Here is a 22,861-nt window from a genome sequence, read left to right as displayed (position 1 = left end):
CCCGGCAAGGCAAGGCAAGGCAAGGCAAGGCAAGGCAAATCCCGGCAAGGCAAGGCAAGGCAAGGCAAGGCAAATCCCGGCAAGGCAAGGCAAGGCAAGGCAAGACAAGGCAAATCCCGGCAAGGCAAGGCAAGGCAAATCCCGGCAAGGCAAGGCAAATCCCGGCAAGGCAAGGCAAATCCCGGCAAGGCAAGGCAAGGCAAGTCCAGGAAAGGCAAATCCAGGTAAGCTGAGGCCATGCAAATCCAGTCAAAGAGGGGCAACACAAATTCAGTCAAGGCAAACCAAGGCAGAGCAAGGCAATGCAAGGCAAATCCAAAAGGGAAGGCAAAGCAAATCCAGGCAATGCAAATAGAGGCAAGAGAAGACCAGGGAAGGTAAATCAAGGCAAGGCAAATTCAGGTAAGGCAAGACAAGGAAAATCCAGACAAGGCAAATCCAGGCAAGGCAAGGCAAACTCAGGGAAGGAAAACCAGGCAAGGCAAATCCAGGCAAGGCAATGCAAGGAAAATCCAGGCAAGGCAATGCGAGGAAAATCCAGGAGAGGCAAATCCAGTCAATATAAGATAAAACAAATCCAGGCAAGGCAAATAATGGCAAGGCCAGGCAAATCTAGGCAAGTCAAGGCAAGGCAAATTCACGCAAGGGAAATTCAGGTAAGGGAAGGCCATGCAAATCCAGGCAAGTCAAGAAAACACAAATTAAGGCAAAAGAAAGCCAGGCATGGCAAGGGCATGCAACGGAAATTCAGGCAAGACCAAACCATGCACGGCAAGGCAAGGCAAATCAAGCCAAAGAAAGGCAAGGCAAGGCAAGGTAAGGCAAATCCAGGCTAGGTAAATTCAGGCAAGACACGCAAGGGAAGGCAAATCCAGGAAAGGAAAGGGAAGGCAAATTCAGGAATCACAAATATAGGCAAGGCAAGGCAGAAAAAGGCAAATCCAAGCAAGGCAAGACAAAGCAAGGCAAATCCAGGCAAGGCAAAGCAAGGAAAATCCAGGCAAGACAAACCAAGGAAATGGAAGGCAAGGCAAATCAAGGCAAGACCAATCCAAATAAGGCACAGACATGCAAATCCAGGTGAGGAAAGGCAAGTCAAATTTGGGCAAGGCAACCCCAGGCAAGGCAACGTAAGTCAAGGCAAATCTGGGAAAGGCAAATCGAGGCAAGTCATGGCAAGGTTAAACCAGGCAAGGCAAATTCAGGCAAAGCAGGCGAGGCAAGGCAAATCCGGGAAAGGAAAGGAAAGGCAAATCAAGGCAAGGGTAATCCTGGCAAGGCAAGGAAAGGCAAATCTAAAAAGGGATTTACTGGAAAGGCAAGGCAGGGCAAATCGAAGCAAGACAAGGAGAGGCAAGGCAAATCCAGAAAATGAAAATCCAGTTAAGGGAAGACCATGCATATCCAGGTAAGGCAAAGGTAGGCAAGGGAAACCCAGACATAGCAAGGCAATGGAAGGGAAATCCAGGCAAAGCAAATCCAGTTAAGGTAAGTCAAGGCAAACGAAGGCAAGGCAATGCAAAGCAGTGCAAGGCAAATCCAGGAAAGTCAAAACATAAAAAATCTACTCAAGGCAAATCCAGGCAAGGCAAGGCAAAGCAAAACAAATCAAGCAAGGCGAATCCAGACAAGGCAAGGCAAGGCAAATCCAGCCAAGGAATATCCAGGAAAGGCAATGTAAGGCAAGTCCAGACATGGCAAGGCAAGGCAAATCCAGGCAAAGCAAGGCAAGGCATGGCAAATACAGGCTATGCAAATCCAGGAAAGGTAAATCCAGGCAACGCAAGGGAGATTTAGTCAAGGCAAGGCATGGCAAATCCAGGCAACACAAATTCTGGCAAGGCAAGGCAAGACAAATCCAGGCAAGGGATATCCAAGAAAGGATAAGGCAGGAAAATGTAAGGGAAGGCAAATTCAGGTAAGGCAAATCCCAACAAGGCAAAACAAAACAAATTCAGGCAAGGCAAATTCAGGCAACGAAAGCAAGGCAAGGCAAAGAAATGCACGCAAGGTAAATGTGTCAAAGCAAGGCAAGGCAAGGCAAAACTAAGCAAGGCAAATCCAAACAAGGGAAGGCAAAGCAAGGCAAATCCAGACAAAAGAAGGCAAAGCAAGGCAAATTCAGCAAAGGAAAGAAAAGGCAAGGCAAGGTAAGGCAAGGCAAGGCAAATCCAAGAAAGGTAAACCCAGGCAAGGCATGCAAGGGAAGGCAAATGCAGCAAAGGTGAGGGAATGCAAATCCAGTCATCACAAATCCAGGCAAGGCAAAGCAAGAAAAATCCAGGCAAGGCAAATGCAGGTAAGGCAAATCCAGGCAAGGTAAGGCAAGGCAAATCCAGGCAAAGAAAATCAAGAAAACGCAAGGCAAGGCAAATCAAGGCAAGATCAATTCAAATAAGTCAGGACCATTAAAATTCAGGCAAGGCAAATCAAATGTAGTCAAGGTAACCCCAGGCAGGGTAATGTAACACAAGACATATCCAGGCAAGTCAATGCAAGGCGAAACCACGCAAAACAAATTTAGGCAAAGCAAGGCAAGAAAAAACAAATCCAAGCAAGGCACATTTGGGAAATGAAAGGCAATGCAAATCCAGGAAAGGCTAATCCTGGCATGGCAAGAAAATGCAAATTCAGAAAAAAGATCCAGGAAAGCCAAGGCTAGGAAAGACAACACAGGAATGGAAATACAGATAAAAGAAGGCCATGCAAATCCAGTCAAGGCAAGACAAGACAAATTCAGTCAGTGCAAACCCAGGCAGAGAAAGGCAATGCAAGGCAAATCCAGAAACGGGAAGGCAAGGCAAATACAGGCAATACAAATACAGGCAAGAAAAAACCAGGGAGGGCAGAACCAGGCAAGGTAAATTCAGGCAAGGCAAGACAAGGCAAATCCAGGAAAGGCAAATCCACGCAAGGCAAGAGTAGGCAAATGCAGGCAAGGCAAGTCAAGGCAAATACAGGAAAAAGAAATCCAGGCAAGGCAAGACAAGGCAAATCCAGGCAAGGCAAGACAAGGCAAATCCAAGCAAAGAAAATCCAGACAAGTGAAGGCAAATCAAGGCAAATCCCGGCAAGGAAAATCCAGGCAGTTCAAGGCAAGGCAAATCTAGGCAAAGAAAGGAAAGGCAAGGCAAGGCAAAGCAAATCCAGGCAAGGTGGATCCAGGCAAGGCACGCAAGGGATGGCAAATCCAGGAAAGGCAAGGGAAGGCAAATCCAGGCATTATAATCAAGGCAGGGCAAGGCAAGGCAAAGCAAAGAAAATTTAGGCAAGGCAAATCCAGGCAAGGCATATCAAGAAAACGCAAGGCAAGGCAAATCAACGCAAAACCAATGCAAATATGGAAAGACCATGCAAATCCAGGCAAGGCAAGTCAAATTTAGGCAAGGCAAACCTAGGCAGGGGAATGTAAGTCAAGGCAAATCCAGGCACGTCAAGGCAAGTCAAAACCAGGGAAGGCAAACCAGGCAAGGCAAGGCAAGACAAATTCAGGCAAGGCAAATCCAGGCAAAGCAAGGCAAGATAAGACAAATCCAGGCAAGACAAGGCAAGGCAAATTCAGGCAAGGTAAATCCAGTAAAGGCAAGGGAAGGCAAATCCAGGCAATGCAAATCCTGGCATTGCAAGGCAAGACAAATCTAGGCAAGGGATAGCCAAGAAAGGCAAGGCAAGGAAAAGGAAATGCACAAAGGAAATGCATGCAAAGCGAGGCAAGGCAAGGCAAATCCAAGCAAGGCAAATCCAGACAAGGGAAGGCAAAGTAAAGCAAATCCAGGCAAGGCAAGGCAAGGCAAATCCAGGCAAGGCACGCAAGGGAAGGCAAATCCAGGAAAGGCAAAAGAAGGCAAATGCAGTCATCACAAATTCAGGCAAGGCAAGACAAGAAAAGGTAAATCCAGGCAAGGCAAATGCAGGCAAGGTAAGACAAGGGAAATACAGTCAAGGCAAATCAAAATAATGCAAGGCAAGGCAAATCAAGAAAAGACCAATGCAAATAAGGCAAGGCCATGCAAATCCAGGTGAGGCAAGGCAAGTCAATTTTAGGCAAGGGAAACCCAGACAGGGAAATGTAAGTCAAGCCAAATCCAGGCAAGGCAAATCCAGGCAAGTCAAGGCAAGGCATAACCAGGCAAGGCAAATCCAGGCAAATCAAGAAAGGCAAGGCAAATCCAGGAAAGCAAAGGCAAGGCAAATCTCGGCAATGCTAATCCTGGCAAGGCAAGAAAAGGTAAATCCAGGAAAGGTATATTTAGAAAAAGCAAGGTAGGGCAAATCCAAGCAAAGCAAGGCAAGGCAAATACAGGAAACAAAAATTCAGGTAAGGGAAGGCCATGCAAATCCAGGCAAGGCAAGGCAAGTTAAATTTAGGCAAGAAAACCGAGAAATGGCAAGGCAATTCAAGGAAAATACAGGCAAGGCAATCCAGGCAATGCAAGGCAAGGAAAATCCAGGCAAGGCAAGAAAAGGCATATCCAGGCAAGGCAAATCCAGGTAAGGCAAGGCAAAGCAAATCCAGGAAAGGCAAGGCAAGGCAAGGCAAATCCAGGCAAGGCAAAATAAGGCAAATCCAACAAGGCAAGGCAAAGCAAATCCAGAAAACAAAAATCCAGGTAAGAGATGGCCATGCAAATCCAGGCAAGGCAAAGCAAATTTAATTTAGGCAAGAAAACCCAGACATGGCAAGGCAATGCAAGGAAAATCCAGGCAAGGCAAATCCAGGCAAGGCAAGGCTAGGCAAATCCAGGCAAGGCAAATCCTGGCAAGTCAAGACAAGACAAATCCAGGTATTGCAAATCCAGGTAATGCACGAACATGCAAAACCAGGCAAGTTAATGCAAGACAAATTCTGGCAAGGTAAACCCAGGCACGAAAAGGTAAGGCAAGGCAAATCCAGGCAAGCCAAATCCAGAAAACGGAAGGCATGGCAAATCCAGGTAATTCAAATACAGGCAAGAAAAAAACAGGGAGGGCAAATCCAGGCAAGGCAAGGCAACGCAAATTCAGGCAAGGCAAATCCAGGCAAGAAAAGACAAGGCAAATTCAGGCAAAGCAAATTTAGGCAAGGTACGCCAAGTTAAATACAGGCAAAAGAAATCCAGGCGAGGCAAGGCAAGGAAAATCCAAGCTAGGCAAATCCAGGAAAGGCAAGTCAAGGCAAATCCAGGCAAGGCAAATCCAGGTTCAAGTTTCTGTCCAAACTGAGGCATCACCACAAGCGGGTAAGAATACAGCTCCTAAGTGGATCATGGTCCGCTGATGACACCAGTACAGACTTGTCCCCAAATTAATACCCTGATTTAGAGTGGTGAAGACCCAAAGGCGCTGAGAGAGTCTGAGGAATTCCATACAGCAGCTTCAGATAAGCAGAAGTGAACAGAGAAGTGGTGGGGCTGTTGTGAGCAATAGTGAGGGACAGAGTGTATTTTAAAAGCTTTCCTGACATACCCCTGCCTTTTCTTCCCCATTTACTGAGCTATTCATTCTGAAAGAAAGGTGAATTGGAAGACAACTTCCACAGCCCTGCCTCCTGGCATCTTTGTGTAACTTTGTATGACACCTTTTCTGTGTAACTTGGATTAAGCTGGGGTTTACCCTCAGGAAGAAAAAACTGCCCAGACCAAAGAGCTGCTGAAGGTGGGCAAATGAGCACTCCGCAGCTCAGTCTTATGTGACTGCGCATGGCTATGTGGTGAAATGTTGATTCTTTTTTAAGATTGTTTAAAACAGTGGGTCCCAAAGTGTGCTCTCTAGATCAGCAGCCTCAATCTCACCTGGAAACTTGTTAAAACTGTGTGTTCTGGCTGGGTATTGTGGCTCACACCTGTAATCCCAGCACTTAGGGATGCCGAGGTGGGCAGATCATGAGGTCAAGAGATGGAGACCATTCTGGCCAACATGGTGAAACCCTGCCTCTTCTAAAAATACAAAAATAAGCTGAGTATGGTGGCATGTGCCTGTAGTCTCAGCTACTCAGGAGGCTGAGACAGGAGAATCGCTTGAATCCAGGAGGCGGAGGTTGCAGTGAGCAAAGATTGTGCCACTGCACTCCAGCCTGGTGACAGAGTGAGACTCCGTATCAAACAAAAGAAGAAAAGAAATGTGTGTTTGCAGCAAAGACAGGACCCCTCTCTGATGTTAGATTAAGACCCCCAAACTTGGCTGCTGTGTGATGATAAGAACCAGGTTCCTCCATCCACTCAGAAGTGAAGTGGCCTTTACTCTAGGGTAACTAGAATGGGGGTTGGAGTTGATATCTGTAATCTCTACCACCCAGAAAATAACAGCACAAATTCAAATATCTCTGCAACTAAGGTGTCTGCTGGCCCAGGGCAAGTGAGCTTGTCCTCCACACTTTTTTACCCCAGAACATTCTCAAGGAATCCCTGGCTTTCCCATTTAAGGAGGAAGAATCATTTGACAAAGTTTTTACCTGCCTGTGTGCCAGATCTCCACAGCCTTAAGTCCTCTGGCTCAGCCATTTCACACCCATTGTTCTAGAATTTGAGAAGCCTGGTGGGGGGCAGGACTGCTTTTCCTTATTCATTGACTGCTCAGGAGGCCAGATCCAGGTTGCTACTGTTTTTCTTAACAGGAAGAGAATACCAGAGGAAACAGGACAAGGATACTGATTTCCCTGACTGGGTTTTGCTGTGGTAGTTGCTTTATTCTTATTTTTGGTTGAATGTTTAAGAGTGGGTGGGAACGAGGGTCTTTGCACATAGATAGGTGAGAGAGGTACATGTAACCCATCCACCTTCCCTTCCTGCCTTCTCTTCAGTGGCATTTTACCTGCAGCCACTTCGTGGTTGACCCCAACCAGGAGTATCAGGTGACCATTCACCACCTGCCCAAGCCCATCTCTGATGGGGCCCAAACCACCAGTCCAAGAATTTCCTCATGCCTGGTAAGAGCATCCTCCCAAGGAATTCCCTCACCACTGGACTCTATGAGGAAGAAGAAGCAGGTGGCACAGATGCCAGCCCCCTTGCTCAGAAAGGCAGTGGCTGGCATTGTCAGTGCCTGAGACCCACAGAATAGAGGCCAGGACTGGGAGTTCTTTGGCATGTGCTGCAGCCTCCACTCCCTGAGGCAGAGCCATTCTCTGCTGGCACAGCAGTGGACATTGGCCCAAGAGCCCACAAATTTTATGAGAACTGGAGTCCCTTTCTCTACCTAGAGAAGCACCCATCCTGCCCAGAAAATAGCATAAAGGCAAAGCTGCAGACCACTCATGGAGAAGTTGCAGCATCTGCCCGCAGCCTGGTGCAGCCTCCATGGCTTGCTCTCCTCCTCCCACCTTTCATTCTCCCTGCATCATGCAACACTCATCCCAGGCATGGCACTATCCTTCCCACACCATCCACCCTGCCTGCGGTTACTGCTAGGCTTTTCTTCTCAGGTATCCTGTGATATACAGGCACCTTCTACTTCCCCACCCTCCCCAGAGGCTCAGCTGTTACCTGCATTTCTCTTTTTTATTTTAATAGAGGTGGTCTCACTTTGTCACCCAGGCTATAGTGCAGTATTGCTATCCTAGCTCACTGCAGCCTGGAACTCCTGGATTCAGGCAATTCTCCTGCCTCAGCCTCTCTATAATTCTCACTGTTCATAGCCAGATGTGTCAGAAAGTCTACTTGATAACAAAGTCTAGGTCTTTTGCCCACTTGTAGCATCTCCAGAGCCTCACAAATTGCTTTGCATATAGCAGGTGGTCCAGAAATGCTTGTTAAGGATGATGTTGACCTTCATCCTGGGGACACCCTGCACACATGCATGTGCACACACTCTTGGCTTACCCTGCTGTGTGTCCCCGTGTGAGGCTCATCACTCCCTGGCATGGCACTGCATGCTGTGTGTTTGCTTTTATTGGTCTTTCCTATGGGCTTGAAGCCTCCAGGGGGCAGGGCTTTGTCCTGTTTACCACTTACCTACAGGGACAAGAACAGGGCCTGGTGCATGAATGGGGTCCATCAGTATTTGTTGAGGGAGTCATTCTTCTCAGTTCTTTCTTCATTCCTAAAGCAACTGGCTCAGTCCCTGTCCCTCCATGCTGATTCATGCCTGTCATGTGTCTTCTCAGCCTGGGCAAAGTTGGGCAGCCAGGGACAGTAAGCTGTGGTGGACAGAGAGAAAACTGTCCACCACAGTGTGGACAGGGTGGACATGTCCACCCTGGAGGGGACCAGGATTGCTTGGTCACCCACAGCAAGCTTAGGAGGAATGCACTTGAATTGGGAGGGCTCCCTGAAAGATGATGATCAGGCAAGCAGGCTAGCGCCCATGCTATGGTGGGTCCAGCCCCAGAGCTCACTCTAAAGGGGTCATCCATGGATAGGCTCCCAGGGGAGAAAAGATAGCTGTTCTGGTTTCAGGAGTCTGGAAGAACAGGTTTCCGAAAGCAGAGGCTTCATGAGTTCCCTTTTCTCTGCATAGGCATGCTGCGAGGACACCAGGATGAAAGAAACTGCTCCGTGCATGAGAGCAGGTAACAGGCTGCCCAGGAGAGCTGCACACATGCACACACACTCCCACTCCCATGCCCTTTCTCACTCCCAGCCTGTGTAAGTAACTTTGGCAGGCAGCCTGTGGGACCCCGACATCATTGTGGAGACCCTGGAGGCCCACCAGCTGCATGTGAGCTTCACCCTGTGGAACAAATCTACCTGTTACCAGATTCTGCTGATCAGCTTTTCACCTACGGAGAACCATAGCTGTTTTGAGCATATGTACCACATGCCTGTGATAACTCTGCTATTCTTGACCCTTCTAAGCTCAGAACCACCCTCCTAGCCCCAAGTCTCTTCTCTGTTAGTCTGACAGAATTGTGTTGCCAGAGCTTGGAGCTCATGCTGTGCTTACTCTGTAGTGGTCGTGGTGCCCTGCTTTTATCTTCCCTGGTGATCTGATGGTTGATAGAAAGGCAGTTGACTCCATCCTGCCCATGACTCAATCCTTTTCCTTCTTCCCTCCTCCACAGGCTCCCTTGTTCTCTTTTTGTTTTGCTGTGTTTATTTCAAAAAGGATTTGATGATTTAAAAAAAGAAATGTGGAAATAGAGATAAAGGGAAACTAAAGGAAATAAGTGCCTCACACCTGTAATCCTGATACTTTGGTAGACCACAGCAGTCTTGAAGTTGGAGTTGGAGCTGCAGTGAGCAGTGATTGCACCACTACACCCAACTAGGGGGACAGAGTAAGGTGCTGCCTCCTAAAAACAAAAAGGCTGGGCACAGTGGTGCATGCCTGTAATCCCAGCACTTTGGGAGGCCAAGGTGGGTGGATCACAATGTCAGGAGTTCAAGACCAGCCTGGCCAAGTTGGTGAAACTCCATCTCTACTAAAAATACAAAAAATTAGCTGGGTGTGGTGATACATGCCTGTAATCCCAGCTACTCAGGAGGCTGAAGCAGGAGCGTTGCTAGAACCTGGGAGGCAGAGATTTCAGTGAGCTCAGATCATGCTTCTGTACTCCAGCCCAGGCAACAGAGTCAAAAAAAAGTAAATTAATGAAATAAAATAGGCTGGGCGTGGTGGTTCATGCCTATAATCCCAGCACTTTGGGAGGCCAAGGCAGGTAGATCACTTGAAGTCAGGAGCTCAACATCAGCCTCACCAATATGCTGAAACCCCATCTGTACTAAAAGTACAAAAGTAAGCCAGGTGCACTGGCACATGCCTGTAATCCCAGCCACCTAGGAGGCTGGGCAGGAAAGGTGTGCTGTGTGGCTCTGTACAACTGGTGTAAATAAACACAGATTTGTAGCCCCAATTTCCAGCAGAGAAAGCAAAGAGGGCCTTACCAGTTAATAAATGTACTTACAAAGTTACAACAAACCATCTTCCATGCAAAAATTGAATTTTTTTCTGGAATAGAAACCTGAAAAGCATTTGTCCCCTGGCGTTCCTAACGGGTGCCCTGGAAAGCTCCTCCTTGGCAGAGCCACAGCAGGTTCTCACCCAAGTAGTCTTACCCATCCTTAACTTTCTCCTCAGCCCAGACCACCAGAATTCCACCAGTGATCCAACATCATGCTCACTCTACGCAGTCTTAGAGGGTGCTGTTGCCACCGAGTGCAGGTGAGTGAGTTTGGTGTGGACGGATGCAGAGAGAAAAATGGGTGAACAGTGTGGTGTGGGGGAGTGAGGAGTGTGCACAGGTGGAGAGTGGTGTGGATGGGAGTGAGGAGTGTACACAGGTGGAGAGTGTGGTGTGGATGGAAGTGAAAAGTGTGCACAGGTGGAGAGTGGTGTGGATGGGAGTGAGGAGTGTGCACAGGTGGCAAGTGTGGTGTGGATGGGAGTAAGAAGTGTGCACAGGTGGAGAGTGTGTTGTAAATGGGAGTGAGGAGTGTGCATAGATGGAGAGTGTGGTATGGATTGGAGTGAGGAGTGTGCACAGGTGAAGAGTGGTGTGGGTGGGAGTGTGAAGTGTGCACAGGTGGACAGTGTGGTGTGGATGGAGAGGGTAGTGTGTACAGGCAGAGACTGTGGTGTGGGGGAGTGAGGAGTGTGCACAGGTGGAGAGTGTGGTGTGGATGGAAGTGAAAAGTGTGCACAGGTGGAGAGTGGTGTGGATGGGAGTGAGGAGTGTGCACAGGTGGTGAGTGTGGTTTGGGGGAGAGAGAAGTGTGCACAGGTGGAGAGTGTGGTGTGGGGGAGTGAGGAGTATGCACACATGGAAAGTGTGGTGTGGATGGGAGTGAGGAGTGTGCACAGGTGAAGAGTATGGTGTGGATGGGAGTGAGGAGTGTGCACAGGTGGAGAGTGTGATGTGGACAGAGAGGGGAGCGTGCAAAGTCTGTTGTTCCTGCTGGTGTACAGGGAGGGCTTGTGCTGTCTCTGGCACCTGGCACCTCTGGCAGTGAGAATTCCTTGCGGGTTGAGACACTGCCCCTGCCTTTCTTCTTTCTGATTCTCTCAGCCTCATCTGGGCAGGGGTCCTCTGACTGTTCACCCCTTGCTGGAGGGAGACAATGACCCTTAACCTGCCCTCTCTGCCTGCAGATCCAGCCCTTCTTCAGCAGTTGCCTTAATGACTGCTTCAGACACTCTGTGACTGTTTCCTGCCCAGAAATGCCAGACACTCCAGGTAGGAGACATTCAGGTGTCCAGGGCCACACTGGGAGCGCAGGTGGCTGAGGACCACCAGCCTGGGGCTGAGGCCTGACCTGAGTCTGGGAGGCGGTTTGAGAGGAGAGTTTAGTTTAACCTGGACCTCTTCAGACCTGAAGTGTGGAGTGGGGTTTAGAGTGTCACTCCCTGGAGTTGGAGTCCTGGCTGCCTTTCATTAGCAATGCATCCTCAGGCAAAATCCTTAACCTTTCTGACCCTCCACTTTCTTGACTGGAAAATGGGGTGGTTTTTAGCCTATAGGCCTAGTGCTGTGCCATGCACTGAGCACACAGCTCCAACATGCTGTCCATGTTTGATCCTCCCTCATTGTGAGTGAGTCGTCATACTGTGAAGTAGAGGATTCTCCCACCCTAAACCCCAGGTTCATGGATGAGGAAACTGAGGCTCAGTGATATTGAATAACTTGTCTAAGATCACACTCCAGGGACACTGTTCAGAAGTTGCATGCCCTAATGCATGGGAGGCTGTGGCCACAGGCTCACAAGAAGGCTGAGACATGGGGCCAGGCTGGAAGGAGACCCAGACTCCCAAGGAGGAGGCAAGGCATCTCTCCTTAGACCAGCAGCTCAAGTCCTTGTTTCTTGTAGGTGGCTTCATTAAGTTGCAGCTGGATCTAAAGTGCCTGGTGCAGGGCCAAGGTCATGAAGGCCATTAAGGGATGTCAGTGGTGGTTTTTGTGATGACTGGGAAGAGTTAAGAATACTCTCTCCCCCTTTCCTTTTGTTCTTATTGCAGAACCAACTGAGGGATAAGCTCCGATCTCTGCAGGGCGGCAGCCCTCAGGGGCCATTCCCCAGGGGCCACATGAGAGTGAGAAGTGCATGCCTAACCCAGGCAGACTAGCCTGAAGGAGGCCAGCTGGGGTGGTGGGGGGGGTGTGCATGGGTGAGACCGTGGTTTGTCAGCCAGAGGGTAGGGGTTTGAAACCACAGTTTAACAGCCTGGGGTTGAGTTGAGAACATGGTTTGTCAGCCCGGGAGTGGGTTGAGACCCTGGTTTGTCAGCCAAGAGCAGGGGGTGAGAACACAGTTTGTCAGCCCCTGGGAGGGGGGCATGGTGAGACCACAGTTTGTCAGCCCTGGGGTGAGTGAGACCATGGTTTGTCAGCCCGGGGGGGGGTCAAGCATGAGGGAGCAGGGTGGTGGACCGTGGTTTGTCAGTAGCCAGAGAGGACAGAGCCTGAGGCTAAGAATAGGGGCTGGGGCCCTCAGGGCCAGCAGGGCAGGCCTGGGCAGCACTCACACTGTTCTGCTCACCACAGACTACATGCCCCTGTGGGTGTACTGGTTCTTCATGGGCATCTCCATCCTTCTGGTGGGCTCCATCATCCTGCTCATCATCTGTATTACCTGGAGGCTACCCAGTAAGGGCTGGGGCTCTGGCCGTCCCTATCACTGCCACTCACTAGCAGGACAAATTGCTTTATTCTCTGAGCCTCAGGTTCTCACTTGTAAAATGGAAATCACAGTGATACCTATGTCACTGTGCTGCTGAGTGAGATAAGGCATATGAATTCTTAGCATAGAACCTAGAACCTTGCATGTGCTGTTTGCACAGTGTCGGTTAGCTACCATTACATTTGTTGTTATTAAATGAAATATTATTTAAATCAACAGGTTGGAAGGAGCCAGGTCGAAGTTTTTTTGTGTCAAGAATTACCAGCCAGGCAGGTGGAGCAGCCTGAACAACCCTGTCTTACAGCCCCCAGATGTGTACATCTGGGGTCAGAGAGAATAGCAAGAACCAGTGTCAGGTGATGGAGAAGGTCCTGGCTGCCCTGAGCCATCAGGGTAGACCCCAGCCCCACCTCGTTAGCCTTGTAGTCACAGGCCAGTTACTTAACATACCATGGAGTCACTTTTCTGTAAAATGTGCTGATAATGCTTCCCTCTCAGGGCTGTGATGAAGGTTAAAGGAGTAGCTGAGGAAGGTGCTTACTGGGGGAGATTAGTACATACCAGTCTCATCTCCTACCTGCAGCCCTCTGCTGGCATGAGAGGGGCTTTAGGGGGTTCTGATAATGACTGGTGCTCTGTAGGCTGTGGAGCTCTCTAATGGTGCACAGGGTGCTTTTCATTTCGTTTCTGCTGTTGCTTCTGTTTCCCAAAGTGCACCACATCCCAGGGGGAAGGCAAGGAGGAGCCTCACTGGTTATTTGACTGTCTGATGGGTTTAGGGAGAGCTGAAAGGGCGAGGATTGAGATTAAGGTTCTAAGTCACTTGCTCAGTCGTCTGTGGGTCTTGGTTAACCCAGCTGTCACCAAGGAGTTAACTCCCACAGAGCAGTTTTTTTCATCAAATCTCCGAGGGGAACAATGGCTTAAGTATGTGGGTTCCCCTTCCTCACCCCAAAAATACCAGGAGGAAATGTTGCAAGTGGCCCAGCGGGGAGGCTTCTGGAAAGAAGTGTGGTAAGATGCATGCCTTCTGCAAGGGCACTTCTGGGGAAGAGCTTTCCCTCAGGTGGGCTTAGTTTATTGTGGCCAAATTTCAGGGACATGGGGCAGAACAAGATGATAGTGAGGATTCAGAGTGGCCCCTCTAGCACTGTTCTAGGGGTCCCAGCTGTATCAGTGCTACAAAATAGCAACTGTGACCCCAGCTGACCATGTGCAACGTGCCAGGACTTTACATACACATGCTCATTTAATAGTCATTACACAAGAGTAAACACAGACTCACTGCAGAGAGGAAGCAGCTGCATTTCTGAGGCACCAGAGACTGCTCTGGTCATATTCTTGTAGTGGCCGACCCAGGATTCATGGCTGTGCGGACACCTAGCATGGCCTCCCAGCTCAGGTCTGCCCCCTACACTTGACCCTTTGTCAGGGTGAGGCACATGCCCTGTGAGCTGGTTTCTTTTCCTGTTCCAAAGAGCCACTCCAGTGTCTTTCTTTTCCTTTCCATAGCCTGCAAGCAAAAAACACAGTAATGACACCAAACACACTGGTCAGTATTTCCTGGCTTGTGTGTTTGCTTGTGTTTAAAGCAGTGGAGTGGTCTCCTGGGATAAGTGGGTGTGTTGCCTCCTGTCTTCTAACTCCCAAGCCCCTTCAGGAGACACTACCTTAGGCCCCCCACTTCCAGGACCCCACTCAGAAGGGCCCCTAATAACAAGGCCTGGGTGCCATTTATTGAATCAGACAAGGAAAGGAAAGCGCACCGTATTTTGTGAAAAGAGGTCCTCCCTGGAGGAAGCAGACCAACAGGGCTGGCCACTCTTTTTCTTTTTTTAATTAAAGTGCAGGCTAAAGACCAGATAGAAATGTGAGAGATTCTTTTTCCCACAAGGCAACAGACTGATTTTCTTCAGGCAGCCAATGGTAGAATACTAAATCTGGATTTTTCCAGCAGGCCTTAGTCACTTTCTCAGGCTAGGGAGAGAGCCAGGCTGTGTCCTGGTTCTGGCCCCTCTGGGGCTGGCAGGCACAGAGCTGCCCTGGGCCCTGAGGTAGGGTCAGCACGTGTGGTCTTGTTTCCTTAGATGGCCTGCCTGCTGCTGACCTGACGCCCCCACTGCTGAAGCCCAGGAAGGTCTGGATCATCTACTCAGCTGACCACCCCCTCTACGTGGATGTGGTCCTGAAATTCGCCCAGTTCCTGCTCACTGACTGTGACATGGAAGTGGCCCCAGACCTGCTGGAAAAGCAGGCCATCTTGGAGGTGGGAGTCATGACCTGGGTGGGCCACCAGAAGCAGGAGATGGTGGAGAGCAACTCCAAGATCATAATCCTGTGTTTCTGTGGCACATGCACCAAATGGCAGGTGCTCCTGGACCAGGGGGTGCCTGTGCAGTTGTGCTGTGACCATGGGAAGCCCATGGTGGACCTGTTCATGGCAGCCATGAACATGATCCTCCCAGACTTCAAGAGGTCAGCCTGTTTCAGCACCTACATGGTCTGCTACTTCTGCGAGGCCAGCAACGAGGGTGATGTCCTGACTTGTTTGGTGCAGCACCGTGGTACACACTCATGGACAGGTTCGAGGAGGTGTACTTCCACATCCAGGACCTGGAGATGTTCCAGCTGGGCTGCATGCACTGTGCTGGGAAGCTGTTGGGGGACAACTACCTGTGCAGCCCAGGTGGCAGGCAGCTTCGTGTGGCCCTGGACAGGTTCCAGGACTGGCAGGCCCACTGCCCCGACTGGCTCAAGAATGAGAACCTTTGCCTGGCTGATGACCAGAATGCCCCATCCCTGGATGAAGACATGTTTGAGGAGCCACTGCTGCATTCAGGAACCAGGATCGTGAAGCAGGTGCCCCTGGTCGGTGAACCTGTGTCCCAGGCCTGCCTGGTGGTAGATCTCCTGGTTGGGGAAGAAGGTGGAGCAGCAGTGGTGAAGCTGGAGCCTCACCTGCAGCCCTGGGGCCAGCCGTCAATGCAGCCCCTCCACACCCAGGTGTTCCCTGCAGAGAAGGGCACCCCAGCAGCCGTGGTGGAGCCCGGGCCCCTGGCTGATGATGCTGCTGGCTGGCTGGCGCTGGCTGGGGAGGACAAGGCATGCCCACTGCTGGGTGGCCTGGGTGCTGAATGAAATAGCATCCTCTTCCTCCCTGTGAACCCCAAGGACTCACCCCTTGGAAGCACCCCCATGGTGTCTGCCGACCTCCTTCCAGAGGATTTGAGGGAGCAGCTGGAAGGCTTGATGCTCTTGCTCTTCCAGAAGAGTCTGAGCTGCCAGGCCCAGGGGGGCTGTGGGAGACCCACTATTGTCCTCAAAGACCCACACACACCCTGCAAAAAGGAGCAGCGGCAGTCGGTACAGTCTGAGCAGGGCTACATTTCCAGGAGCTCCCCACAGACCCCCGACAGATGCCCACCTTGCCACTCTCTCCTGAGAGAGAGAGGTGCACAGGCACCCCCTGGCCCAGGAGAGAGGCCTTGTGCTAAGGCGTGGAGCTGCCTGCCGCCCAGACTGCACAGTTAGTTGTCCCCTGACAGCTCCCCAAAGTGGTGCATGCGGCCTGGCTGGAACATCTCCAGGTCCTGGATGTGGAAGCACACCTCTTTGAACCTGTCCATGAGCGTGTACCACAGCACTGCACTGAACAGGTTGAGACGGTGCCCTTGCCGCTGACCTCGCAAAAGTAGCAGACCACATAGATGCCAAAGCAGGCTGGCATCTTGAAGTCCGGGAGAATCATGTTCATGGCTGCAGTGAACAGGTCCCCCATAGGCTTCCCATGGTCACAGCGCAGCCGCACAGGCACCCCCTAGCCCAGGAGCACCTGCCAGTTGGTGCACGTGCTGTGAAAGCACAGAATGATTATCTTGGAGTTGTTCTCCACCATCTTTTCTTCTGGCAGCCCACCTCCAAGATGGCCTGCTCCCCCAGCAGGTCCAGGGCCACTTCTGTGCCACAGTCAGTGAGCAGGAACTGGGTGAATTTTAGGACCACGTCCACCTAGAGCCTGAGGAGCCTCCAACAGCAGCTGCTCTTCTGCCAGCTGCAGGAGAACTTGGGCTGGAACACAGTGGGGTCAGAGTCAGAAAGGCCCTGTGCCTGAGGGCGGCTCCCCAGGAACCACCCATATTGCAACCTTAAATGAGTGTGTGTGCATGTGGGTACACATGTTTTCATCTGTGTGTACTTGTCTGCATTTGTATTTGTTTGTGTGTGAAGTGTAGGCTTTAAAATGTAGGTGTCTGGATTTTCATCCCAGGCATCCCCCTGAACTTTTCTTTATGCAGCCATCTGGTTATTTTCCATCCCCAGGGGAATCCACACAGCCTATTCCAATGACCTAATGGCAGAGTATCCTTGAGGCACCATCATTCATTCATTTTTTCATTCATCAAGCATTTATTGTGCACCTAATATGTTCCAGGCATTTGAGATAACATGTGACATGGCCCGAGCCACCAAGGAGCTTAACCTCTAGTGCTAAAGACACATTAACAAACAGAATGGGCCAGCACAGTGACTCAAGCCAGTAATCTTAGCACTTTGGGAGGCCAAGGTAGGCTGATCGCTTGAGGTCAGGAGTTCAAGACCAGCCTAGCCAAAGTGGTGAAACCCCATCTCTGCTAAAAATACAAAAATTAGTTGGGCTTGGTTACATTTGCCTGTAGTCCCAGCTACTTGGGAGTCTGAGGCAGGAGAATTGCTTGGGAAGTGGAGGTTGCAGTGAGCCAAGATTGTGCCACTGCACTTTAGCCTGGGTGACAGAGGGGTACTCCATCTCAAAGAAAAAAAAAACAAAACTAGATGGTCACATGAGATTTAAAAGCTGAATGGGCCAGGTGTGGTGGCTTGTAATCTCAGCACTTTGGGAGGCCAAGACAGGCAGATAGCTTGAGCTCAGGAGCTCAAGACAGCCTGGACAACATGGTGAGACCTCATCTCTACCTAATTTTTTCTAATTAGCCAATCATGGTGGCACATAGTACATAGGCCTGTAATCCTAGCTACTCGGGATGCTGATGCAAGATGATCACTTACTTGAGCCCCCGAGGTGGAGGCTGCAGTAAGCCATGATGGTACCATCGTCCTCCAGCCTGGGCAACAGAGTGAAACCATGCCTCAAAAAATAATTTAAAAAAAATAGAAAGGTTGAGTGGAAGCCTGCCTAGGGACATGAGCATGCACAGGAAAGACACCAGGCCAGGGGGAGGTCCCAGAGGAGATACCTAAGCTGAAGGATTGTGGGTGGGGAAGGAAGCAGCCTGTGGGTGAGTGCTGGGAGGGAGTGGAGTGAGCATGTCAGGAAGATGCTGGTGGAGCTTGGAGTGGGAGGAGAGGCACAGCCAGAGAGATTGGGGTGGGGGCATCAGCCCCAAGTCCTGGGGCCCCTTTTGTCTGTTGAGCTGTCCCTTTGCATGGTGAGAAGCTGAGGGCCAAACACAGCTGGATGTCACCTGAGCTCATTTATAGGCAGAGAGAAATGTGGAGGTGAAACGAAAATCATTCTGTAGGAAGGTGAGTTTGAAGCCTTGCGCCTGCACCCATCCTGTCAATGGGGAGCTGTTGGCCATCAGTGGGAAGCCATTGGCCATCAGTGGGGAGATGTTAGTATGCAGGATTCTTCAGAGCAGCTAGGCTGGAGCTCTCCTGAGCTCGGAAAGCCATGGGGTGCAAGGCCAAGGAAATGAGGGGTTGGGGGGAGCAGTGAAGATCTCAGCAGACCTTGTGTGGGGAGAGAAATGGGTGCTGCTGTGACTTCAAGGTCTGAGGTTCAATAGCAGCATTTGAAGAAATGCTCTGAAGCCAGTGTTTGAAGAATCTGTCCCTGAACTACCTCCTAGGGGTAGACTGGAGGGTTCTGGCTTCGGGGTCCTGAAGAACACATTGAGGTCCTGTCAGACACTGGAATAGGGTGCCCTTTATTCCTACACCTGAGTGCTTAACTATATTTTCAAACCCCAGTGAGGAGGAGAGGATTTGGAAATGTGACAGGAGAGCAAATAGGACAGTTTGTGTGTGTGAGTGTGTGTACACCCATACATGTAATTGAAAGATTACAAATAAAAGAGTGCATAAATTGGTAATCTGGTAAGAGTTTCTAGCAGCTGTTTTGAGTCACATATTGTAGGTCAGGAAGTTCCTAGTTGCAGAGTTTTTCTTGCAGTTGGAGTTTGCCTAGTGGCAGCAGGGCCACCAAGGTCTGTGTCTCAAACAGTGCATGGCCTGTACTCCACCCAACAGCAGCAAAGGACAAGGCAAGAGAGAACAGTAGCTGAGGCCTCCAAGCCACCGGCCTTTTGGGATCCATCTCTCCTCCAGTAGGCCTGTAGAGGGGCTTCATTGGGCTTGGACATCTACCAGGCTTTCTGCGACCTTTCCCTGGTTTCCAGTAAATACCTGTTCAAACTCCAGAGTACAGGCTACCACGGTACAGGCTTCCCTGGCTAGAACACATGTTCCCATCTCCTGTTCCTCACAAGCCTTGAACTCTAGCTCTGCTGGCCTTTGAGCCCATGCCAATAAATGTCCCTGATGGGCATTGCCCACTAGCTCTGAGGGAACTTCCCTTGTTCTCTTAACAAATTTATTGGAATACAGTTCACGTACCATACAACCCACAATTGACTGTGCACAATTCAATGTGTTTAGTGTAGTTACAGTCCAGCAACCATCAGCACAATCTTATAACAGTTTATTACCCCCAAAAGAAATCCAGCACCCTTAGTCCCCTAGGCACCCCTTGGCTACTTTGATTTCTGTAGACTTGCCTCTTCTGGACTTGGTATGGAAAGGAATCATAAATCCTCCAGGGCACCTCCATTTGTTTTTTTTTTAAATGGGGTTTCACCATGTTGGTCAGGCTGGTCTTAAACTCCTGACCTCAGGCAATCCACCCACCTTGGCCTCCAAAGTGCTTGGATTACAAGCGTGAGCCACCACACCCATCCACCTCCATCTCTTCTTTAGTTTCAGTTTCTCCTCACATTCCCTCCCCATTTCCTGCACCCATTCTCACACCAGTCCTTGATTATCCTAAATTCTAGGAATTCCATGACTCTGAGTATGGTGTCTGCCGTCAGCCGAATGCCAAGAGCTTCAAGAGTGTATATAAAGCCACACCTTTATTTTTGTATTATTCCAAACCATGGCTAATAAATTCTGCTTCACCTGGAAATGTCTAAGAACAGATGCCCTCCACTCTGTGCCCCTCCCACCTCTTCAACCCCTCTCTGAAGCAGAGTGTACATAGGTGGTCAGCTGGGAAAGAAGCAACAGTCTGCGTGTGCCCAGAACCTGCAGCAGAGCGTCTAATCGTGACTGTCCAGGGCAATTGTGCATGCAGCCACTAAGCAAGCTCCCAGCTCCTGCACAGTTATGTGACTTTTCCTGCCTACTATCTTGATCCTGGTTTTGTTTTTTCTTTAAATGAATAATTACCTGGATTCAAAACCAGTTTCTCTTTTCTGTGTAGGAAGGTTCTCGAAGGTATTAAGGGTCTCAAGAGGGCTGTGTTCAGTCCCTGAAACATCTGAGCTGGGTCTATGAATGCAAGGGTGCAATGGAGTTACTTCATTCTTGCTTTTATTGTGTCTTGGTTTTTTGTTTTTGTCAGGATCTCTCTCTGTCCCAGCCTCAAGCAATCCATCCTCCTCAGCCTGCCCAGTAGTTGGAACTACAGTCACGTACCACCATGCCTGGCTAATTTGTGTGTGTGTATTTTTTGTAGAAATGGGGTTATGCCATGTTTTCCAGGCTAGTCACGAACTCCTGGGCTCAAGCCATCTGCCCATCTCTGCCTCCCAAAGTTCTGGGATTACAGGCATGAGCCCACCAAGCCTGGCCTTTACTGTTTATCTTTGAAAATTAAATAGGACATAAGAGAGAAGAAGAAGTGCTTACAATACAGTGGGTAGTTTTAATTCTATAGGCTTTGGGCTCTGAAGTTGGTGCTCTCCTTCCTGAATGCACAAGGGATGTGCAGGCTCCTCATCCACCTTAGTGCCCTGCCACAGCCTGGACTCCAGAAAGACCAGGGGTGCTTGAGGGCAGAGTGAGATGGAGGTTGCCACTCAGCATCCAGGCCCTCATCCCACCAGTCAGTTGTGTCAGACACAGGGTCCTCACAGAGAAGAGGCAGCAGGGTTGGGGACTGGCCAGCTGCTCATCTGCCCTAGGTGGTTTGCCCATCTGTAAAGTGCACAGGACAGGAGTTCTTGCTTCATGGGGTCCTGGGTGGCTTACAGTGTCCCTGAGTGGCACCAGCCTGCTTCTGGGGCAGAGCAGTTTGTGCCCCTAATGCACCATTGAGCCTCTTTCCCTGCTGTTAGGTATTGCTCTCTCCCTCCTGTGTTTGCTTTTTCAGACTCTAAAAGTAGTAAATGTTCTCGTACTGGGCATCTCTAAGGAGCTCAGGAAGTTTCTGGCTGAGTGAGCAATGTACATTGTGGAAAAAGGGCCACAATAGGATTCCATGGGTTATATTTTGCAGAAGACTATGAAGAAAAGCAACTACCCTTCAACCCGTGGTGTGAGCTGTTAAGATTAATTTTGTGCCCCGATGCGTCCCCCGCCAAGCGTCCTTCACTCTGAAATGGCCTCCCAGTCCATCTTGCCCTCCACCTCTGCATGGCTCTCCATGCCCCATTGCCTCTCCCAGATCCTAGCACTGGGTGCACACTCTTGCCCTGTGCATTTAGGTTGATGAAGGCGGGTACTCGCCCAGGTGAGCCGGCCTTGCTTGTGAGAGGAACACCCAGTCCCCTGTCTCCTGGTTTCAAGGGTGCCAGGGAGCCTGGCCCAGCCCACCTCCCCCTGGAGTCCTTCCCAGGAGGAATAGCCCCGTGGGCCACTGGCTGTAGGATGAGTTTGCTCACCATATCCTTCCTCTCTGATGAGACAGGAAGAAGGAACATGATGACAGGTAGCAGGAGGAGAGGAAGTGGAAAGGAGGGGTGCAGGTGACTGGCCCCTGTGCTTGCCTGCTCCCTGGCATGGGTGTCCCACTGGCCTCCTCTGCCCACAAGTTCCATAAGATCTTCACAGAAGGCGAAAACAGCCCCTGTTTTTTTACTGGAATGGCTGAGTTTTCATGGAAAAAAAGCTGGACCCAAGCAGCTGCCAATCACTGCAGGCTGCCTGGAGTGCAGATGTGGAATTGTGCACTGGCTCCTCCTGACTGCAGTGCCACATTGTGCAAGCTACCTCCCCTCTCGGGGCCTCAGGAAAATAAAAAGCAGCCCTGAACGTGGCTGTGAGGAGGTACGGGGCTGATGTGCAGAGGGCCCCGCAGTCAACCACAGGCTGTGTTATTTTATTCTTCCTTAGGGCCACTGCTCAGGCATACACCTCAAGGCCCAGGTGTGGGGTGGGGTGGGCCTTCCCTACACATGAACAAGTCACTCTGTGCCCTTCTTCACTTGTCACAAGTTGACTTCTGATATGCCTGGCAAACCAAAATTGGTCAGGGCCAGCTTGCTTCCCTAGAAGATGTTTCTAAATATTCATAATATGCTTGGTCAAAGCAATCACCTTATTTTACATCCACTTCAGGGAGAAATGAAGATATGTTTCTATGTTGTTCTGTAATGATTTTGTATGTACATTCTGTTCCCTGTTGCAATTATACATGTCATAGGGGAAAAGACCATTTCCCATGTGTCTTCTGTGGTTGCTCTTGCTTTATAAATAATGAAGTTCCAGGAGGCCAGATGATGGGCAAAGCCACAGCTCACGAGAGGCAGAGAGAGCTCAGGCTCCCAGGAGCATCTACTCTTGCCTCCAGGGATCTCCTGAGTCAAAGATCTGCATCGCCTTTGGCACAGCCAGAAGCAGCAAGCTAGGATCTGTATAATACAGGCTGCCTGTGTACTAAGAAAACCTCAGTGTGTTTATTTAGATGTCCCGACCTTTAGACTTAATACTATCCTTCCTGTTAAAATAAAGCCAAACAAAAACCCATGGCCGTGTTTTTCTTATTCATATGAAAGAATCTGCTTCTGGATGGGACAAGAGTGATAGAGGAAGGCACAGTATTTAAAAATTAGTTTCTCAAGATGTTCCCCTTTGGAAAGCTACTCTTAGAAAGAAATGGGAAGCTGAGCGTGGTGGCACACACCTGTAGTCCCAGCTACTTGGGAGGTTAAGATAGGAGAATTGCTTGAGCACAAGAATTTGAGGCTGTAGTGAACTCTGATGGTGCCACTGCACTCCAGTTTGGGTGACAAAGTGAGACCCTAGCTCAGAAAGAAAGGAAGAAGGAAGGAAAGAAAGAAAAGTGGGAGAAAGAGAAAAGTGGGATGGGAAAAATCGCTCTCAGACTGACT

At 50.0% G+C, this 22,861-nt stretch overlaps 1 pseudogene; it reads left to right on the top strand.

Moving 5' to 3' along the window:
• Positions 1-15,944, top strand: part of LOC100400533 (interleukin-17 receptor A-like) — a 43,388-nt pseudogene extending 27,444 nt beyond the window's left edge.
• The last annotated feature ends 6,917 nt before the right edge of the window (positions 15,945-22,861 follow it).

Source organism: Callithrix jacchus, chromosome 7, assembly GCF_049354715.1.
Source record: "Callithrix jacchus isolate 240 chromosome 7, calJac240_pri, whole genome shotgun sequence".
Taxonomy (NCBI): domain Eukaryota; kingdom Metazoa; phylum Chordata; class Mammalia; order Primates; family Cebidae; genus Callithrix; species Callithrix jacchus.
This window is presented reverse-complemented; position numbering and strand designations above follow the sequence as displayed.